Here is a 22,998-nt window from a genome sequence, read left to right on the forward strand (position 1 = left end):
CCTCCAAGACAACAGATTCGATTTCCCATTCTTTCTTTTCAACCTAGAGGATCAATGCCGAAATTGCTGTGATTTTATAAGAAGAAATTGTTGGTTTTTATTAATATTATTCCCATTCTTCTCTCCTCGTTGACTTGTATTGTGTTTGTCATATATGCATGTATTAACTTCGTTAGTTCAATTTCCTGTACCGAATCCAGACAAAACCTAGTATGGATTTTTTCGTCTAAGTTCTCAAGTTTCTAAAATTTTCATTTAAATTTTTCTATATATATGCATATATTATTTAGACCCATAAGAGGCCAAATCCATTCCTCTAGTATTTGAGAGATTTTTTCTACCTTTACAAATAATTGGGAAAAAAATAGTCGTCTGTGTGATTCAAAACTCTCCCTTCAAACAGGAGGGAGAGGGTTGTTACCAGCCGGCTACTAGTCTAGGTGGCATATATGTTTTATAACGCTGTTGCTTAAAAAAATTGACAAAAAATATGTAGGACTTCTCTTAGAATAGTTTTCAAATACTCTATTTACATTACACGCACGAGAAATGTGCTACAACTTCCCTCACTTAAGTGGCCTTTGTGGCTTTTATTTTTTGTCTGAAATCTAAATAAACTTAAATGAGTTTGAATTCTTAATAGAATTGAGTGTCTAAATGAGAATGACCTATTTATTTTTTTGTCTAAATCTTTGATAGTAAGTATTAAGTTTTTTTTTTCCAATTCAAAAAGTCTGAAAATCAGTACTCTTAGATTTTGTGCCCTTGCAAATTTTAAATATTAAATAAATCATAAATATCTCAATGAACATAAATAAGATAGTTAAACATCTCAACAAATATAAGTAAGAGAGTATTTGATCATAACGCGAATCATGCTAAAGTGAATTTAATCCTTTATTATTCTAAATTAGAACATCTTAATCAATTTTATTGCAGTTTATAATGGAACATATGAAAAATATTCTTAAAAAATTGTAAAGATAAATACTGCCTGTTTGAAGAAAATAAAAAGATAAAAGTAATGATAATCTATTACTATATTATCACAAGTTAGAGATAATTAATAATGCTAATTAATAAATTTTATTTAGGTTCGGATGGAATAAGTTAATTAGATATGAATATTTTAGAAAATGTCTTTTAATAATATCATTTAGACTTTTTAGATTAAGTAAACAACTAAAAGAATTGACTTTAATGGCTTAGCTACTAAAAACTTTGATTAAGTTGACAAAATAAACAAACTTAATTAATGACCCGACTTAATAAAAAATTAAGTCAAATAAGTCTTTGAGTTTAAAAAGAAAAAAAAAAACTCTTATACTCATTCTTAAGATGAAAAAGTTAATTAACTTAACATGCATGTAATGATCAGAAAATTCTGGATGGAGTGCATATTAATATCCTGAATATCTTTCCATGCAAAAGTATATCAACAAACTGGAAAAGATATATATAGAAATAAATCGTGATAATAAATTATTAACAATCAGTTGGACATAGTTTGAACTTAATCACGGGATTGAAATTGTAATATGTAAAATGAAAGATAAAGCAAAATTTCGTTAGACCTTGATCGTTGCTTTGATTCGGCAAAACAATTCTCTTGCAATTAGGGCATCATTTTGTAGCTACTCAGATTTTAGCTTTAAGGGTTCCGTGGGATATCTTCATCTCACTTTTTGTGTACATCCTGCACTTTTAGATTATTATCTATGTTATTTAATTTTGTAAGTACACCCATTTGATACTAAAATCTCTCTGACTACATAGACACCGAGGTTAAAGAAAACAAACTTAAAATGCACATTTGGAAAATTGCTGCAGTTATCTGAGACTTTTGATTTTGATATAACCGGTTATAATTAAACCAAAACCTTAGTATTTAGATGATAATTGCCTTATATTTTAAGTGTCATTACAAACTTCTTCTAAATTAATTCATGGAAAAATATTCTGTATTAAAGAATTCACCGACGAAATCAAAATTTGGTACGCCTAGTTGACTACGGAAGGATTAGGAAATTAAATGCATACGAGGGACTTTGGACTGCTTCCACATAATGATAAGGAGTTGCATTTAATATATGCGTATGACATTTTCATAAATGAGTTACATGGCAAACATGGTAAGAACTTACTATAGATGAGCAATGCACATTGAACACTCAACATTTGTCTAATATATATGTAAAATAGTTAAATAGAAATATCTATTAGTACATCACTTATGTGAAATTAAAATTTATCTATTAGTAATTGGAATGTTATATATTACATCAATTTAAGATACAATTACACAAACTAAACGACATTATATGCGTAGTTTGATTAATTAAAAGAAGAATGATACTATTGTCTTTCAGAATCATTTTTTTTTACCACTTAGGTCTTTTATAATTTCTAGGCTAATTTCTAATACTTAGTCTAACTCGTGCATTAAAATATTAAAAAAAAAGAGGAAGAACAGTTAAGAAGTATAATTATATGATTTAGAATAAAACATAAGTTACTGTCGTGTCAACCTTTGTCTTTAACGTTTTGCTTGGATGTTGGGTAAAAGGTGAGATTAGACTAATTTGAAGAATTAAAAAATAATAATTTAAAGTTCGGTTTGGCCGTCAAGACTGATAAATTTGTCCAAATCTTAGTCCAAAATTCGTAGGACTAATAGTCCCTATTTTCATATGAGTTTAGATAGAATTGAATTTCTTATTATAATCCAAATTTTCTACTTATATCAAAATCTTATTTAGTAAGTTACTTTTAACTTGTATTTAATTTAAGATTAATATCAAAATTTTAATTCAACAATTTATTTTTAACTAGTATATAATACTAGTAGTTAAATAATTGAATAATACTAATTATTTAATTCAACAATTTGTAATATAGTTAAAAAAATAATATAGTATTATTTAAACAGTCATTTTAGCTTCATTAAAATAAATTTAACATAGTCCGACATTATACTAAATAAATTAATATATAATCAGTATAGTCCAATCTAATTTTAAAAGAAATTTAGTCTAATCCAACCTTCCAAATGTAGCTTAAACACTACTAGAAAAATGGGCTACCATGACAGAGAATATATGTCATCTGACCCCCCTTATGACAGAGTTTCCATCTGTCATTGTAGTCCCTCTCACAAATCTGTGACAACATTTTATCTATCACATGTTCCTATGACAGTGTTTATCCATCACACATATGTCATGAACCAAGTGATGTTCGATTTGCGAAGCTTTCGAGAATTAATTGAAAATTTTAGCGGGTAATTTAAATTATTTTGGATTTGGCGGGTTTCTTCAAAATCTTTCATATATTAATGATTCACATTCTCTGTCAAGAGATTTAAGGTTTAAAAAAATAAAATTATTATTTTCAATTTTGAAATTATATTAATACTAATTAACATTATTTAAATTTCAGAATTTTGAAATAGAAATAGCAAAAGCCACATTTTAAAACTTGAATGAACAAAAATAAAATTACATTCAAATTCATAAAACTATCTAATACCAAATAGCACCATACACTAAAAATTTCAATCACTTGAAACTTCCAACAAATAGCATCATCAAAATATATCGTGTATCATATCTCATAAATCCTTTACAATATCCAATCATCAGCCTATCACTAGAAAAAAAAATTAATCCATAAAAAAACACTGATATTAAATTCCCAAAAGCCACCAACATCACCTGAAAAATAGATTAACCAAAAAAATACAGATTAACATGTTGACCACAAACAATTAATCAAATTCACAATAAAGTTCACCAGTGTGTAATTGATTTAATCAGCTTTGATACCAAAGGGAAAATGAGGATAAATAGCCTTAAAGGAAAAAAAAACTCACATTTGACAATTGACATAATGAAGCAGTAAACCTCATGAGTTGTAAAAGAGAAACAGGAAAGAGAAAATAAGGGACATCTTCAATGTATGTAGTTTATATTAAGCTAAATAGGAAAGGGAAAATAAGGGACATCTTCATTGCATGTAGTTTATATTAACCTTTTTTTTTTGTTCCTAAAGATGTATTAAGAGGAAAAAGGATATTCATTCAATGCCTGCATCTCTGATTTGTTAATCTAATTATTCTCCTATTCCTATTGGTTAATAAGGGAGTCAATAAGATTTTAATTTAACAATATACCAGTGACAATTAACTAGGTCTTCATTAAGAGTTGTTGAATTAGAAAAGATTTAAGTATAAACAAACTATTGTGCAACAAAATACATATTGAAGAGAAATATCGAACCAAGTGCAATGCCAAATACAAGAAAAGAGAATTTTTAGTCTAGCCTTCTATAGATTTCAATTCTGAATTTCTTTATGCACCAAACTGAGTATATTTCAAAGACTACAAATTAATTAATGCAAAACATCTAAAAACATAACAAATTTCCATACATAATTAAACAATATCCACCAAAATCAAGCTAATAAAAAGAAAGGTAAAAGTTCTAAAAATCCAAAAGAGGAAATATCATAAAATTCTAGAATCACCGGAATCTCCCCATTCTATCAACCTTAATGCCATGCTTGTAGGCTTGTAGGCTTGTGAACACTGACCCTATCCAACTCAAAGAAAGAAGATGCAGGCTAGTATTCTCATCTAGATTACATCACATTAGCATTTGAGATATTTTTACTTTAATGTTTCAAAGAGAAGAATTTTTGTTAAAGCAAGATTTTCAACAAATATGTTAAAAGGAATGCTCATTGTTCAAGGATTTAAAAGGATACCGAGTATAAGTTTGTTTACAAAATATTTTTTATTTTTCTTTTTTCTTGTTAAACTATGATAAACTGAAAAATACAAGTATAACTTGATTTTAAAAATCAACCAAGACAAGAAAATAGAATGAACAACTATTCTTATAGGAAATGAATGGAAAACCTCTAAATGTAGTCAATGGTTTAGTAAGGACAGTTGGAACCATAAGCAGTGGATATGTTTCTAATGAAAATAATATAATCCATCATCTATATAAGTTGAGAAAAAATAAATTTCATGTCAAAGATCTAAAAAATTTGAAGGAAACCTGATAGTAAACAAATATTCAATTCATAATAGTATGAATAATAAAAACATTATTGTCAACTTGAAACGTAAAGTTGCTTTGTGTTTTTGTCAGCCAGTCCTATTGTTTTTAGCAAAACAACAAACCTTAGCATTTTAATTGGTAACAAATCAGAACCAACATAAAAATAAAATTAGAAAAGATATAGAGATGTATTCTACCATTGTGCAATGTTGGTATCGTCACCGTCTATTCAATAAAGATCAATGACCCCCTTAGACAGGACATAACTCGAGTGATAGGAAAAAGAAAATTAAATAGTTGTCATGAGCTATCTTAAACTTATGCAATCAAATATTTCAAAGACGATGCTAAAACAAACCAATGTAAAAACATTATTACCTTGAACCATTATCACCAAAGTAGTGAAGTCAAACCACAGTGGCTTGTTGTCTACCTTTACCTGACTACATAGGTCCTTCCGAACTGATCTAGTGTTGTTCTAATAGTTTTAACCCTTGAAAATAAGTCATCACAAAATTCAATAATCAAGATTAATGATGAAGAATTTTACATACGTAACAAGAACCCATAATTACTAACAAAAGAATTTCATAATGAAAGTTTTTTTAATAAAACTCAACAAAGCTTTGTCAAGAGAAAACATAAATTAAAAAAATGATAGAGTATAAAATAAATAGGGGAGAATAGAACAACTAAGCCCCTTTATAGCAAGTATCGAAATGAACTAAATAACAATGGTACATGTTAGCTAAAACGATAATAGAGGTTCTTTAAAATTTTTTTTTTTGACGAAAGCCACGAGTCTCTGGAGGGTCAGTAGTTCTTAGAGAAGAGCCCAAGTTTTCCAAAGGTACTGTACTAAATACACAACAGGCTAAATCAAATTTTATTGGAAGAATTATTGTACAAAACCATTGCAATTAACCCCAAATTACAACCAACCAAGCCGTAGTAATTTAATTGAGAGTTAATATATGAAAAGTGAAAAAATTCAACACTATCACCTCGACCGATACCTAACCTGCAGGGAGGGAAACAGAAGACCATTTGTACCAAAAAGCTCGCTTCACTTTGAACAGTGACAGTGAGGTTGGGAAATCAAATTCAAGGTCACGTGCCTGCAGCCCTCCTGACTTGCTGCTAAATGTGCAATTTGAGTTTCGACTCTGGTCCCCGGCCCCGTTGCAATGTCCGCTAACTCAACCTTTCCTCTGAAATGTTTATTTTTTAGGGTATTATTACTCAATATATGAAAAATCCAATTGAGGAACAAAAGAATAGAGAAGAACGAAATTTATTTACCTTCATCAACCAGAGCGATAGTGAGGGTTTCTTCAAAAATTATCGGTGAGTTTGAAGGATTACTCAATAGCAAATGATTTAGGGTTTGGAGGAGAACATCAACTTCTACATGGCAAATAACAACGATTTCGAAGGATTAAGGGTGTATTTTCGTCTTCTTTATTAGTGAGGGAAGAGCCTCAAATTTTGACTTAGGGTTTTTATTTTGGATTTCTCACTTGCAGCAAGGAATTTGATCTATTAAAGTTGTACAACACTTGGAAATTATTTTAGTTAAGTGTCTAGCTCATAAACGACTTAGTTTCCTCTTTGTAAATTCTATTTTGATTTTAGTTTAATTAAAAGCTTTCAATTGTTGCAATAAATTAATGAATTGACGTCATTCTTTTTTGTTGAAACAACGTCACTTTTGTGAACAACTTAATAATAAATTAAAAATAAATCGAAAATGAATAAAATATATTATTTTTTTTATTATAGCTTGTGATAGAAATTTAGTTTGTCACATAAGTATCATGTAGTTGTGATACATAAAAACTTTGTCAAATGTCTATCATACATTCTTGATAAATAACTAATTTTCTATTATCTATCACAAAAAATCTGTCATAGTAAGTCATTTTTCTAGTAGTGTAACGGTAAAAATGTGAAAAAGATAAAAACAATTAGCATCAAATAACGGTATCTTTGTAATGGCTATGACGAAATGGGCCATTAGAAAAAAAATATGGGGGACCAAAATGGTAATATCTCTTTGAGTGACAAAATGTATTCACCAATATATATTAAGTAAATTTTTTACTTTTTCCCTTTCTAATTTGGGTGGGATTATTTACACTTTAATAATATATTTTGCACACTCTTATTTTAATAAAACTTAATATTACTAAGATACTCATAATGTAATTTATCATTAAGGAAAAATTAAAATAATAAATTAAAATATTTTTACACACAAATCACTAGATCTTACCTTGTTTCAATATCAAATATCTAGTTTTTAAAAAATAACAAATCTAATTTATCATTTAACTAATATAAATAGCTTCAAAAAGTATTTATTCAAAGAGATGAACAGTATTTGAAAAGAATTATTTCTTTTTCTTTTGGGAAGGTTTACCGACACCATTATTCTTATTTCTTCATTCGCTCATCTCCATGGATAAACTGATTCTAATCCACTCATCTCTATCAATCCTTGTTAATTGAATACAGAACTTGTTGACTATTAATTATTTTTAAATCTTTCATTTGGGTGTTAAGTAACTGACGTGCATAAAAGAGAAAATAACATAACACGACTAATTTAATTAAGGGCAATTTTCATATTTAGGAGAATGAGTATTAAATGAATGTGTAAAGTAAAAGACTATCCCAAGTATATTTAATGAGTGCGATTGCCATTTTTAACCTACAACTTTTAGTTCAATCATAAGTTCAATCATTTTTCTTCTAAGTTTTTCATAATAACCCATCGACGCCAAAATTTTAAGAAAAAATAGATAAATGGTTTCTGCTGAGATAGGTTTTTAAATGGTTTTTTTTTTCTAATATCATTAGCAATGAAGTTTTATGAAAACTTTAAGAAAGTACAGTAGAACCTGTATAAATTAATAGGGTTGGAACCATATAAAATCTATTAATTAAAAGAGAAATAAAATAATTGATAATTTAGTAACTTATTAATTGATCAATAAATTAATAATTTGCTATTTATAGGGTTATTTACAATTCAATTAACATACATCGACAACAATTCATAATTTCTTATTATAATTTGAGAAATCAACCTAAGAGCTTTTAGGTGCAATAAGAAAAATAAGAGATTAGATCCAACTAGATATAAATTAAAAAAAAAAGTAATGATAAAGTCATATTTTATGTAAATAAGTAATAATAGAGTCATATTTTATGCAACTAAAATATATTAGTCATCTACATTTGTAATTTCAGTAAATTATTAATTTATGATTCTAATGTGACCATAAAGTTATATACAATTTTTTAGAAAAATATTATCTCACTATTTTATTAAAATTATTAATTTAGTCCATTGGTCCAAGTTGGGATCTTAAAAATTTATTATATAATAGAGATTATTAATTTATAGATATTCTACTGTAAGTAGTAAAAATTGAAAATTCAAAGAGGAAAAGTTTAGATCTCCCTTTTTATTCCATTAGATATAATGTATAGAATATTACATTATTTATTATATACCAGTTCTCCCTAATGTTTTTATAATTTTACAACATTACCATTACTTTCAAATAAACTTCTATTTATATTTTTTTATAAATTAGATAAACCAATTTAAGCTAAAAATGTTATTTTCTAAAAATTAGAAAATTTTTTATTCTTATTTTTAGTTATTCTAATATTTTTATTATCTATAAAAAAAGATATTAAATAAAAATTCTGACTAAAAAATTTTTCAACCTGAAATGCATAGTTACTTTTTACATAGATTGCAGCAAATATATAACAATTCTAATTCCACAACTTATATCTCTCTTTTTCTAGATTCTATATATATTCAATAAACCCACTAATTGCGTTTTGGGACTCTCCAAACACCAAACTATCACCACATTGCTAATAAAAACTTTACAATTCTCAATTCTAAAAACATAATTAAAATTTCATTACACACTTTTTTCCCAAAGCACAAAAGGAAAGAAAAATGCTACATCTTTTCTGAATCTTCTATAAATAAAAAAATTGAAAATGTATTAGAATCACCTTAATTTAAAAAATGTGTCTTTTGTACATAATTTATATTTACCCAAAACATGACAGCTAATATTTATTTATTTACTGATTTTCTGGAGCGGGCTAATAGTTTTTTAATTAAACACAAAAATGGGATCTTGTCCACTCAATAAATGCCAAGCCCACTTTTTCAACAGTATCAGCATGATAAAAATTCGAAGGCCAATTAAGAAACACCACTTTCAGAGGATTGACAAAAAAAAGGAGCACATAAATAAACATATGGGGTTCGCCTAACTTACATTTGATGTAACTTACGGCCTGGATGTGAAATTTCATCCAGCCTCCATATTCGATATTATTTATATTATATTCATGAATATTATAAAACTTTCTGATTTGGAAAATTTCGTTAACCCCTTACACTTAATTTTATTTTATTGAAACCCTAGAGTACGAATTCGCCCCCTATAATTTTAAATTCTCAAAATAACCTCATTTAATTAAAAAATTTAATAATTATTAATTGAATTATAATTATAATTATAATTATTATTTTATTATAATCATAAATATATTTATATTTTTTTAAATCGATTATTGTTATTATTAATAACAAGAATAAAAAAGTATTACAATTAATTAATCTATTAACAATAATTAATAATAATTTTTATTAAATTGTTAATAATAATAATAATTAACGATAATTATTATTAATAATTAATTTTGAATAATTATAACAATTAAAATACAAAATAATAATTATGATAAAAATTAATTAAGGATTTTATAACAATTGGTTATAATTTAACTCATTCTGATTTTAATTCTAAGACAAAATAAACACATAAATGATAATATAACTCATTCTAATTACGATTTCTTCAGTTCAAGTAAATAAATTAAAATAATAATAATAATAATTCATTTAATAATATATTTTCTCAAATATTTATTTTTAATTTACTTTTTTTTCTAACAACCAATATATTTTCATCGAGTTAAAATTAATTTACATCTTATTCTATTGTAAGATTTTACAAAACATGATTATTTTCAAAAGTTAAAAAAATCTACACACGCACACACACACACACACACACTCTCTCTCTCTCTCTCTAGAAAACATTTTAGAGAAAAATAAATAAATAAACAAAATAACATTACAATTTATTTACTTGAACTGAAGAAATCGTAATTAGAATAAGCTGTATTACCATTTATGTGTTTATTTTATTTTAGAAACAAAATCAGAATGAGTTAAATTGTAAACCAATTGCTATAAAATCCTAAATTAATTTTTATTATAATTATTATTTTTTATTTTCATTATTATTATTATTGTTATTATTATTCAAAAATTAATTATTAATAATAATTATCGTTAATTATTATTATTATTATTAACAATTTAATAAAAATTATTAATAATTATTGTTAATAGATTAATTAATTGTAATACTTTTTATTCTTGTTATTAATAATAACAATAATCTATTTAAAAAATATAAATATATTTATGATTGTAATAAAATAATAATTATAATTATAATTCAATTAATAATAATTAAAATTTTAATTAAACGAGGTTATTTTTAGAATTTAAAATTATAGGAGATGAATTCGTATTCCAGAGTTTCAATAAAATAAAATTGAGTGTAAGGGATTAAATAAAATTTTTAAATCAAAAAATTTTATAATATTTATGAATATAATATAAATAACATTAAATATGGGAGGCTGGATGAAATTATACAGCCAGACCGTAAGTTGCATTAAATGTAACTTAGGCGGACCCATATGTAAAAGAGAAACAATTTCATTTTTTTAGGGGAAAAAAGGACACTCGACCTAGGGATTCCCGAAATTTTTTGTCCCGCTGTTTGTCGGTCAACAGTTGAAAGGTGCTGAGAATTATCTCTATTGCTATTATTGGATTCTTTAATGTTTGGTACTGTACATAAGGATCTTCGGATATACCTTACTTTTTTGAACTTTATTGCTTTCATTAATTTTCTAAATTAACCGTTTAGTTAAATTTGGATAACCTGCGAAATTGGATCTCGTATTAACATTTTTTTTATAATCTTTAAATGCACAAGAATTGACGAAATTATTAGCTCAAGGTATATGAACTAAAGTAGCATTTACTTTTATATAGTTGTAATTTTCGTTTCTAATTTTCCATTTCAAACTAGGGATAACAAGACTCTACCAAATTATATATAGATGAATAAGAGTCATTTTATAAAATTATGGCATCAATACCGTAATTAAACATAAATTATATAAATGAAACATAAAACTTATAAATTTAACATAAAATTTGTAAATCAACATTAATTGGAAAATAAAATATAAATTTTAGAAATTAAATATAAAACTTGTAAATAGAAGGTAAAATAAGTAAATTAATATAAAACTAATAAATTTATGTATTATTAGTAAATAAAACACAAACTTGCAAATATAATATAAAACTCGTAAATCAACATTAAGTGCAAAATAAAACATAAATTTTAGAAATTAAACATAAGATTTGTAAATCGAAGATAAAATAAGTAAATTAATATAAAATTAGTAAATTGATGTATTACTAGTAAAAAAAATAAAAACTTGCAAATATAACTTAAAACTAGTAAATCAACATTAACTGTAAAATAGAATATAAATTTTTAAAATGAAACAAAAGACTTGTAAATAGAATGTGAAACAAGTAAATTACTATAAAACTAGTAAATTGATATATTATTGGTAAATAAAACAAAAACTTATAAATATAACATAAAACTAGTAAACTAACATTTAGTGCAAAACAAAACATAAATTCTGGAAATAGAACAGAAGACTTGTAAATTGAAGGAAAAACAAGTAAATTAATATAAAACTAGTAAATTAATGTATTACTAGTAAACAAAATAAAAACTTAAAAATGTAAAATAAAACTAGTAAATCAACACTAACTACAAAATAGAACATAAATTTTAGAAATAAAACATAAGACTTATAAAAGGAAGGTAAAACAAGTAAATTACTATAAAATTGGTAAATTGATGTATTACTGGTAAATAAAATGAAAAGTTACAAATATAACATAAAACAACTAAATCAACATTAAATGCAAAATAAAACATAATTTTTTTAGATTATGCCTAATACTTAAGAATAAAAAGTAAAATAAGTAAATTAATATAAGAGTTGCTACAAAAAAAAGTTCACAATTGTAAAATAAAAACTCATTATAATGTTTGTTAACTTATATATTTATTGATTTTTTTATTCAAATTGAATAATGCTAGCTTTACATTTATGTAATAGATGTTATGTTTTATTAAAGATGAAATTTATTCTCAAAATCGGATTTTGAAAAAAATATTATTTTAATATCTTTCATAGTAGTTGTAAGAAGAGATTATTTTGCATCTTTCTACACTTCCTTAATAACAATCCTAAATGGTCCTAGGCACAAGTAAAAAGTTTGAAACTACATAAAGTATGCATAAAACTCAAAATTAGATATAATTTTATTGATATATCAAATATATTCTAGTAATATAAGAATTTTTTTTTATTTCATTTTTGCCTGATCCACATCAAGATAAATAATTGCGCTTAATTCATTTGTGTAATAAATAGATATTACATTCATTTGTGTAATAAATAGATATTACTATAGAAAATGAAAAAAAAAATATACAAATGTCCTACAATAAATATAGAATTTATGGTTAAACCAATTCAATAAAATTTATTCCACTTTTTTTCAATACAATTCTTTTTGTTTAACTAATGAGTAATTTTTTTGTTTTTAATTAAAGAAAGGGAAATTATCATTTGTATACCCTTAGTTTACTCAATTATCAAAAATACTACAACACTTTAAGGGTGTATCAATCGTCCATCCTGAGTTGACAAAATGTATCAGCTGACCACCAAACCGTTAGTTGTCGTTTAAGTATGATGACGTCAGAAGGGTAATTTGGTCTTTTCATATAATACAAGTGATAATTTAAGGGTATACAAGTGATAATTTTCAACGGTAAAATCGTCAATTCACTGTAACTCCATTAACTTTCAAACGGCAACTAACGGTTTGGTGGTCGGCTGATACATTTTGTCAAATAAGGATGGACGATTGATACACCCTCCAAGTGTTGTAGTATTTTTGATAACATAGCAAATATAGGGTATATGAATGATAATTTTCCTTAAAGAAATTATTTTTTGTAAATGAATAAAATATTTTTCACTAAAATTATGTAGAAACAATGTTGATTTTTTTAAATAATTAGTAACCTTGTACGAATTTACTGGTTTTACTTTATATTTACTAGTTCTATATGTAATTTGTAATATTTACATCTATTACAGTATCGATGCCATAATTTTCATTAGGACGTTATAGAATTTTCCAAAGGGATAATTCTATTTACGCCCTTTTATTATCCTTATCAAATCCCTTTTCTATTTTTATCCTCTTCATTCCTGAAATTAATGACCTTTGTTTGGTTCTTTCTTTCTATTCAATAAGCTCGTCTGTCTATCTTTAGTTCTCACCCTTTCATTTCAACCCCTTTTTACTTCTTCTTGATGTTGTAGCATTTTAAATGTAGAGACGACATGCAACATTATATTCAATGAAATTACGTGAATTTGTTGGAAAAAAAAGATTTATTAAGTAGCATCAACTCCTAAAAAAAGAAAAAAGAAATTATGCAACAAAGAATTCCACTTCAAAAAGATAATAGGCATAAGGTTTGGTAAATAAAGTTAATAATCTATGAAAACTTTGTATAATTATCTTTTCAACAAAAATAAATTGTAAATTCAGTAATAATTATATTAGAAGAAATTCATACTCATTTTCAGTTGGCTTGAGTTTATAACGGAGAAAGAAAGTGAAATAAAATCGTATGCGTGTTTAATTAGACAAGTTTTTACTTTGGGTTCGGCTATGTTGGAACTGCTCCATAGTGAAACACTGATTATTACTATACGATTATAGAGATAAATAAGATCTGTACTTACTGCTATGATGTGATAGTTATCATCAGTACTCCACAGTGGAACAACTCCACCGTAGCCACTATCTTTTGCTTTTAATACAATTTAACAATATAAAGAAATTAATTGTAAATGCAAAACAATAAATAAGGATTTTATAAGAGAAATTTAGCACTGATATGGAGTGCTAAAAGGATTGGAGCCAATTTAGGTCCATTGTACTTCTTGTTGGAGAATTTAAAGGATAAAACACAAATTTTTGTTAAAAAACGCTCAAGAACATTATAAGAACAATTCACACTCTCACAAATCATTCTCAGAAGCTTAATTTTGCTTTTTATGCTTTTTTCTTCTTAGACTTGATGTATACAACACAAATGACAAAGGAATTTATAGTACCCAAAACTCTCACAACCACTCATTTATTCTCAACCTAACTTATTCCACTTCACCTACAACACCAACCTTACCTACCAAACCTACTACCACAAATCTTATTGACCACCCAAGCTCACTTAACTTAGAAAGTTCAATGAGATGGGCTAGGCTTTGTGTTTTTTAGACTTGGATGGAAAACAAGTTTATAATCCAACACTCTCTTTAAACTTGTTTTATAACACCCAGTAAAGTTCTCAACCTGAAGAAGTCTTCTTGCTCTAGTGGTTTGGTAAGATGTGAGTAATTTGACTATGTGATTTGACATACCTCGCTTGTATTTCCTTCCTTTAAATGCACTCCCGTGTGAAATGTCAATATGCTTACTTTGATCATGGAAGACAGGATTCTTAGCCAAGGCAATTGTTGTTTGTTGTCAATGAAAAATCTCCGTAGGTTCTTTTTGTGATAAACCCAACTAATTCAATAAATTCCTTAGCTATATTGCATAATAAATATTTGATGAAGCAACTACGTACTCAGCTTTACAACTAGAAAATGTAGTAATAAGTTACTTCTTCGACATTCATTTGAAAGCAATGTTTCCATAAAAAATACATCCTACGACGCTTTTTCGATCATTTATTGCAAATGATTTTTTTTTACAGCCTTAAAATGGGTGGTCTTTGGATTCTCCATGTATCGACTCACAAGGCCAGTAGCGTAAAGGATGTCAAGTCTCATACATGTCAAGTAACACAAACTTCCAACAAGGCTTTTGAAAACAGTTAGAGCTACTTTTTCTCCGTCGTTATAGTTGGATAGCTTGACCCTGCACTCCACTTGTGTGCTTATTAGAGTGCAATCATTCATCTTGAACTTCTTCAGTATCTCGTTTGCATAGCTTTCTTGTGAAATAAAAATGCCATCTTCTCGTTGCTTGACATCAATGTCCAAGTAGTATTATGCCATCAAACCAATGTCTCTCATATTAAATTCTTTTGCTATTACTTTCTTGAACTCTCCAAGTAAGCTTAGATTACTTTCTGTAAAGATAAGATTATCCACTTATAAGCACACAATTAGAGTATCTCCTTATTTGAATTTGATATATAAAGCGTGATTATAGGGACATTCAGTGAAGCTATTTTCTTTAAAATGCCTATCAATTTTATTGTTCCAAGCTCTTGAAGCTTGCTTTAACTCGTAAAGTGTCTTCTCCAATTTCAAAACTTTGTCTTAATGCCCTTTTACTTGATAGCCCAATGGTTGTTCAATGTAGGCTTTTTCTTCAAGAATTCCTTTTAGTAAAGCAGACTTTATATCCAACTTATGAATCTTCCATTTGTTCTAAGTAGCCAAAGAAATAATAAGTACGATAATTTCAAGTCGGGTTATAGGAGCAAATACTTTATCATATTCTATACCAGCCTTTTGACTATAACATTTTACGACTAACCTTGCTTTATGCCTTTCAATTTCTCCTTTAGCATTTCTCTTCATCTTGTAAACCCATTTAACACCGATCACCTTGTGACTTTTATGAAGAATAACAAGTTCCTAAGTGTCATTCTTCATTATGGCTTTGATTTCTTCATTCATTATGATTCTTCACTTCTTATCTTGTGCAGGTTCTTGGAAGTTGACTGACTCATAATCAGCAAAGAGGCAAAAGAGAGTGAGATTATCAAGTTTTCCAATTATCTCATAGAGATCTTGTAAACTTCTCGTACGTGCCACATTTCTGTCTTTAAAAAATAATGGTAGTGAGTCTCCATGAGTGCTTGTTATTGGTAAGGTAGCTAGAGTTATGGGTTCTTTTTTTTTTTTTTCTTGTTTGCTCTTTCGATGTCCGTTCATTTTCTTCAAAGGAGTAAAAGTTGAAGTCATTCCCATTAGAGCCAAAATCTCATCCTTCTTCTTCATAAAAAATTACATCTCAGCTGATCATGATTTTTCTATTGTTTGGATTATACAGTTTTCATCTTTAGAATTGTTGTCATAGCCGATGAAAATAAACGTCTTAGACTTTTGTCATCCAGCTTGGTTTTTCTCTTATTTAGTATATCTAAATGATTTGTGCTTCTAAAAACTCTTAGATGTGAGATGCTTAGCTTTCTGCCACTCCATGCTTCTTGTGGTGTCTTACCCCATACATTTCTTGTTGGAGATTTGTTAGATAGGTAGGTCGCACATACAACAACTTCTACCAAAAGCTCATTGGGCAATCTTTTGCTTTTAAGTATACTTCTTGCAATGTTGAGGATGCTTATATTCTTCTTTTTTGGTATGCCATTTTGTTGAGAGATCGTGGAACAATCACAGGATGTTGAATTCCATTTGCTTCACAAAACTCGATCAGATCTCATGCTTTTAATTTTAGGAAAATGAGACTCTTACAACATTTAGTACAAAAGTTAGCACAAAACGGTGCGTTTTGTGCTAACTATAAAAGAGTTACTGTGGCAGCTTCATTGACACACACACACACTACTGGAAGCACACGCATAAGACACAAGACTCACAGAGCAACAGCAAACGAGCAAACAAAACCCACACCAAAACACAACTGTTTCATTTTCCTCCTCACCTGCTCTGTGCTCTCCCCGTTAACTTTCTCCTCCCTCTTGCTGTTGGTGTGTGAATTAAAGGGCCGTTGGCTCTCTCTCTCTCTCTCGCACAAAACCCACACAACACTCACACCAAAACGACATCGTTTCTCACGCATCCTCACTCTACTCTGGGATCTCGCCGTGGGTGTCTCTATATCTGGTCATTGACTCTCTCTCTATGTTTGTACCCCGTCAATTTCGTCCATAACGGAGCCACATTTTCTCGGTTTGCGTCAGAAATTTCACTTGAATCTTCCTCTACCCTCTCTCGGGTTCACTCCTGGTTGACTACCATATTCGATTTGCGGAGGTAACTAGCTTTATTAATGGCAAATTTTGATTGTGTTGATTACGAATTTGTGAAGATTCCGCTGCCATTGTTAAATTTTGTTGACATTATCTATTAGAAATTTTGTTGTAATATTTGTTGACAGTATCCCGTAGCATTCTCATTTGTTGTATAATATTTACTGGAAATTTTATTTATGTACACACGCACTATACGAATTGTTGATTTGGGGATGATTATGGAAGAAAATATCAGTTGCAATAGGCATATGAGTTAGTTTATATTGATTTGTACTGGGCAAGTGGGTTAGATTAGATTGATTTGCACTAGGCAAATGAGTTCGGATAGATTGATTTGTAATTGTATTTTTCATAGTATTAGGAGCTAATTGAGATGGTTTCGTGCTCGAAATGGCACAAGAAAGTATAGCTTAAAGTGAGCCATCGACATGTTTTAGTTTCTTAGCAAGCCAATTCGGAGAAATGCAACATATTTCATAAGTCACATATTTAGTTTAATAGTTTGTTGAAGTATTACCTGGAAAATGATTATCAAGATAAAAAAACAATGCTGAATTAATGTAATGAGGGTGATTGAAAGAAATTAAACAGAAGTTTTGGTGCCAATTAAAGGTAAATAATGTAAGTCATTTGTCTGTCATGTTCATGTTAATATATAGAAAAACTTCTGTCTGTACAAGCATATGCATGCATCTGTCTGTCATCCCTAACTTATAATCAATTTAGGTGGATAGTCATTTTGAACTACCAACATTTGTATCATGTGTAAACTTCTTCCATTATATATATATAGAGAGAAAAGCTTTTAATTCAATAGTTTTGCTGTTAGATTGGAACAGTGCCATTTAATTTCTTGAAGTCTATTATATGTGTATATATGAATTAGTCCAGCTGTTTGATTGTTTCAAATATTAGGACTGCGCCATTCTATTTGACTGACTATAAGTTGTATATCTAAGTTATTGATAAGCCTATTAAGCTGATCATGGACAGAGAAAGCATTTGATTTGTATTGGCATTTGAGAATCATCATTATGTACTGTAATGCCTTACCTTGACCATCACAACAGTTCTTTTATTTATATTTGTACATAATTTGTTTAATCGTTATGTCTTTTAGCACAAGTGATAATCGAACACAGCTGAAAGCTTGTGAAAAATGCTTCAACAGTAGTAAGGTCTTACGAACTTCACATACAAGAGAAAATCCAAATCATAAGTTTTGGAAGTGCAAAGGATGTGGGGCTTTCAAATGGGATGATGATCGGAAGAGTAGTGAATGTAATGACTTTCGAGGGATGGTAGATCGAAACATGAGCGAGAATAAAATTGACATCTTATTAGGAGAAGTTTGCAAGTTAGGGCATCAGATGGAATGTTATTCTCTTAAATTCCAATTATTTGAGAAAGAACTTCAACAAAGATGAGAACCTGAAGATCAAAGGTAATTGATGGAGGCCGAACAAAGTCTTATTGTAAAATATGTCCCACAAATAATTATAACTATTTTAATATGTATTATATTTAAGTTGTATACATAACTGGTGTATCGTTATCTTTTTTTTTTGGTGATATGTGTCATGACAGTAAAGTTAATGTAACAACTTATTTTATTAATATATTAACTTCTCTTGTTTTGTTATCTGGCTTTTATCTTTACTTACGCCTGAATGAGACAGGAACAATTTCAGAAAGCATCATTTCTATTATACATCCTCCTAATCTTACACTATAAATAATAGCAAGAAAAACCTTGAAATGAAATTTCATAAATAAATTTCAGAATGAGACATTTGTAACAGTAAACTTTATACACCAAAAATTTGCCTAGTCCTCCAAATCTTAATGGCTCCTCTTAGACAAACACTGACATGTTTTCATTAGCTGCATCTGTAAACCAAGTTAAACCACCTCCACTAGACAAGGATCAATATCCACAAAGAGCATTACCAGCCTAAAAAAATCTAGTCCATTGATCGGCATGTATCTTCAGTTTTAAGTTACTTAAATTTACTTGAAACAAACCTGTCAACAATACAACATCACTTACTACCATGATCAACACATGTACCGACAAGCATTCATGAGGCAATTAATTCATAAAACCAACATTAAAATTCAAGTATGATAGACTCAAATACATCCTTCACATACAATCCAAACGAAATAATAATACAAATACAATGCTACTCCACGAAATCACTTCGAAACTCCATATTAACTCCATATTCATTATCGTACTAAAAAGTAGTTGTTGAAAATGTCCATGCAGCTAGAGTTATGGCTGCTGAAAATGTCCATGCGACTGGAATTGTGGCTCCTGAAAATAAAAAATTAAACATATTGTTAAAATAAAAGAAAATAAAGTAGATAAGATGAGCAAATACAAAATTTATCGCCTCTTACAGTACAAGAATTTTGTGTAGATGTTGGATTAACATTATCCCCAATTATATGATGCAAGTTCAGAAAATCCTAAAACAAACATATATTAATGGAACTCTAACGAAGTGATAATAATAATAAAAAATCATATACATAAAGTGTGAATAACTTACATTGCAATAATCCATAATTCCATGCGGGTACATATTCTTATCAAGATTTTGAGGTGTTGGGATCACGATTGCTATTTGATCGTTTACTTGTCCATCCTGCAAAGTCAATTGAACTAATATGATTTCTGCATCATTTATACAATAGATTATTTAACTTTAATTAATTTTAAACTAACCTTTGCATTCGAATGTGCTAATTTCTTTTTAGATTTTGAAAATTTGTTGGACTTTTTTCTTTGGCAAGGCGGACGACCTTTACGGCGCATAACTACTGGATCACGGACTGTTTCATTATCATTTATTGAATTTCCCCCACTATAACTACAACTTCCTTGGCCTGTAACAACAGTTGGTTCGTTGCCTCCGTATTGAATTGCTTTCGGTACATCTTTCCGTACGCTGTCAATACAAATAAAAACAAAATTACAACTTTCCACATTTGCTACAGCCATGTTTGCAACCTCTGCAAAACTAACACACATTTTCTCATATCGCTTTTGCTCATCTGTGCAACTATGCAGCTCATGACCTGTTTTCACTCTACTATGGCATCTCCACACATCTTTTCTCAATCTTCGTATATTGTACTTTTTCTAGGAGTACTTTCATGTCATTGTGTATAATGATAGTAATGGCATGCCTGCAAAGAATTCCTCTGAACTGGAACCTTGAGCAACTACAACGCATTTCACCATTTTCTTTATCATAATATACTTAAAAAAAAGTTCTTTTTTTGCCCTCTCCAACTTTGACATCCTCTCTAGCTATATATTCACAACCCATGGAATTAAGAAATTCACAATACATCTTCTAACCAACTCTTGTTGAAATTCTTGAAATTTCGAAATGGTTTACACATCTCGGATCTGCCTCTCCATCGCATAATTTGTTACACATGACAATTGTTGGGAAAGACACCGGGCATCTTCTTCTATTTCTTTATGAACTTTATTCCTTAATGCATTGCTGTATTGCTCCACAAACTGCTTAAAAGTGGTTTTTGAGTTAACATAACCATAAAAAAATGCATTCATACCCTCACTGCGCTGAGTGGTTGACATTCCTTCCCAAAAATTATTCTTTAGATAACAAGGTACCCAACGATGTCTTTCATTGTATAAACCCTGCAACCATTCATTTTCCCCTAAATCATACTCTATAATCATGTGGTGTTATGTTTCCTTAAATTTTGCAGGATTCTGTGAGTCATAAACGACACAATGCAACACATTGCTAATATCACGATATTCTTTGTGACCCTCTAGTTTTTTAGGAATTTTCTTCAGAATTTACCATAAACACCACGGATGTCGAGTATTGGGGAAACCATTCTCAATTGCAACTTTCATTGCTTTGTCTTGGTCTGTAATGATTCCAATCAGAGCAGAATTAGACATGTAGGATAGCCACGTCCGAAACAACCACGTGAATGTCTCAATGTCTTCGTGTGAAATCAATCCACACCCAAACAAAATAGAATGACCATGATGATTCACTTCGATAAATAGAGCAAATGGCATATCATACTTATTTTTCAGATAGGTGGTGTCAAATGTAACAACGTCCCCAAACTATTTATAGGCTTCCCTATTCCTTGGTTCGGCCCAAAAAATATTTTTTAGTCGTCCCTCATCATCCACTTGCATACTAAAAAAAACCTATTATCCTCAGCTTGCACTTTCATAAAATAGTTTTGAAGTGCAGCATCATCCCCATCTCCAAGCCACAATCTTCTTTCTTTTTGAATATGATTTCTGCAATCTCTTTCTATGAATGACACGTTTTCATGGCCACCAGGCTCAATAACAAGTGACTGATAATTTTTTGACAATTTGATTCCCGCACAATCATTTATGTAAGGTTTCATTTTTGCATATGTATTGAGGCTACGATTGCACCGAAAAAATCTAGACTTGATTGGAGTCAACAATGCATGATTGTGTTCAAGATCTAAGCTTCGTATCGTCCACTTTCCATCTTCCCCCAAACTAGCTCCCAATCCAGCATTGCAGCCTGTTTTTGCATTAGGTTGCGGCCTTAAAATGTTAGTAGATTTACTTTTTATTTCACCACTTCGCCCACAAGCAAAAGTCATGTTTATGAGTATCCCATCACTATCCTTTCTACTACTTCTTTGCAAAATCAGAAACCTTTTTTTTTTACCATACTCTTTGTAGTAAATAAACATTTCAGTATCACTATCAAATGACATGCCAATCATTGGCTCACCATCCTCCTCAATTTCATTCAGCTCTTCAACTTCACCAACTCTTCAACTTCAGTGGCCTTTTCCATTATCTTTATATCTACGAAATGAAAATAACTCGTATTAACAAAATGGAAAGAAAAAAATTAAAATAATTCATATTCAAAATTTGATTTAAAAATAAAATAATTCATATTAACAAAATAACGAAAAACAGCACAACCTCATAAAATTAATTCATATCCTATACAAGGTTCCCTTGTTTAACCTACCAAAAACACAATTCGTGTAGTGTGTGTATACATAAATAAGATTTCCAACAAATTAGAATTCTACAATTTTTATAATAGATATTGTCAACACAATTTAATAAAGCCAGTTGCATCTTCACAAATTTGTTATTAGCACAATCAAAATTTGCCATTAATAAAGCAAATTACCTCCGCGAATCGATTATGGCAGCCAACCACAAGTAAAGCCACGTGAGCGAAGCTGCAGCTGCAACTCAAATTTGTGGCATAAACCGACAGAATATGGCACTGTGATGGATGCAATCGACGAGTTAGAGACAGAAGGAGAGAGCCAACAGCCAAATGTGGAGACACCCACTGCGAGAGAGAGGGAGAAAGTTGACGGAGAGAGCACATAACAGGGGAGGATGCATGGAAACAGATGCGTTTTGGTGTGGGTTTTGCTTGCTCGTTTTCTCTATGAGTGCTCTGTGAGTCTTGTGTCTTGTGCGTGTGCTTTCAGTCATGTGTGTGTGTGTGAATGAAGCTGCCACAGTAACCTTTTTATAGTTAGCACAAAACGCACCGTTTTGTGCTAACTTTTGTACTAAATGTTGTAA

General features: G+C 28.9%; 1 long non-coding RNA gene across 1 annotated transcript; it reads left to right on the forward strand.

Annotated features, from left to right (window-relative positions):
• Positions 1–16,872: 16,872 nt before the first annotated feature.
• Positions 16,873–19,026, forward strand: LOC127902058 (uncharacterized). The gene is made up of 2 exons (XR_008054491.1): positions 16,873–17,385; positions 18,505–19,026. It is a non-coding gene; the product is annotated as an uncharacterized LOC127902058 (long non-coding RNA).
• The last annotated feature ends 3,972 nt before the right edge of the window (positions 19,027–22,998 follow it).

Source organism: Citrus sinensis, chromosome 5, assembly GCF_022201045.2.
Source record: "Citrus sinensis cultivar Valencia sweet orange chromosome 5, DVS_A1.0, whole genome shotgun sequence".
Taxonomy (NCBI): domain Eukaryota; kingdom Viridiplantae; phylum Streptophyta; class Magnoliopsida; order Sapindales; family Rutaceae; genus Citrus; species Citrus sinensis.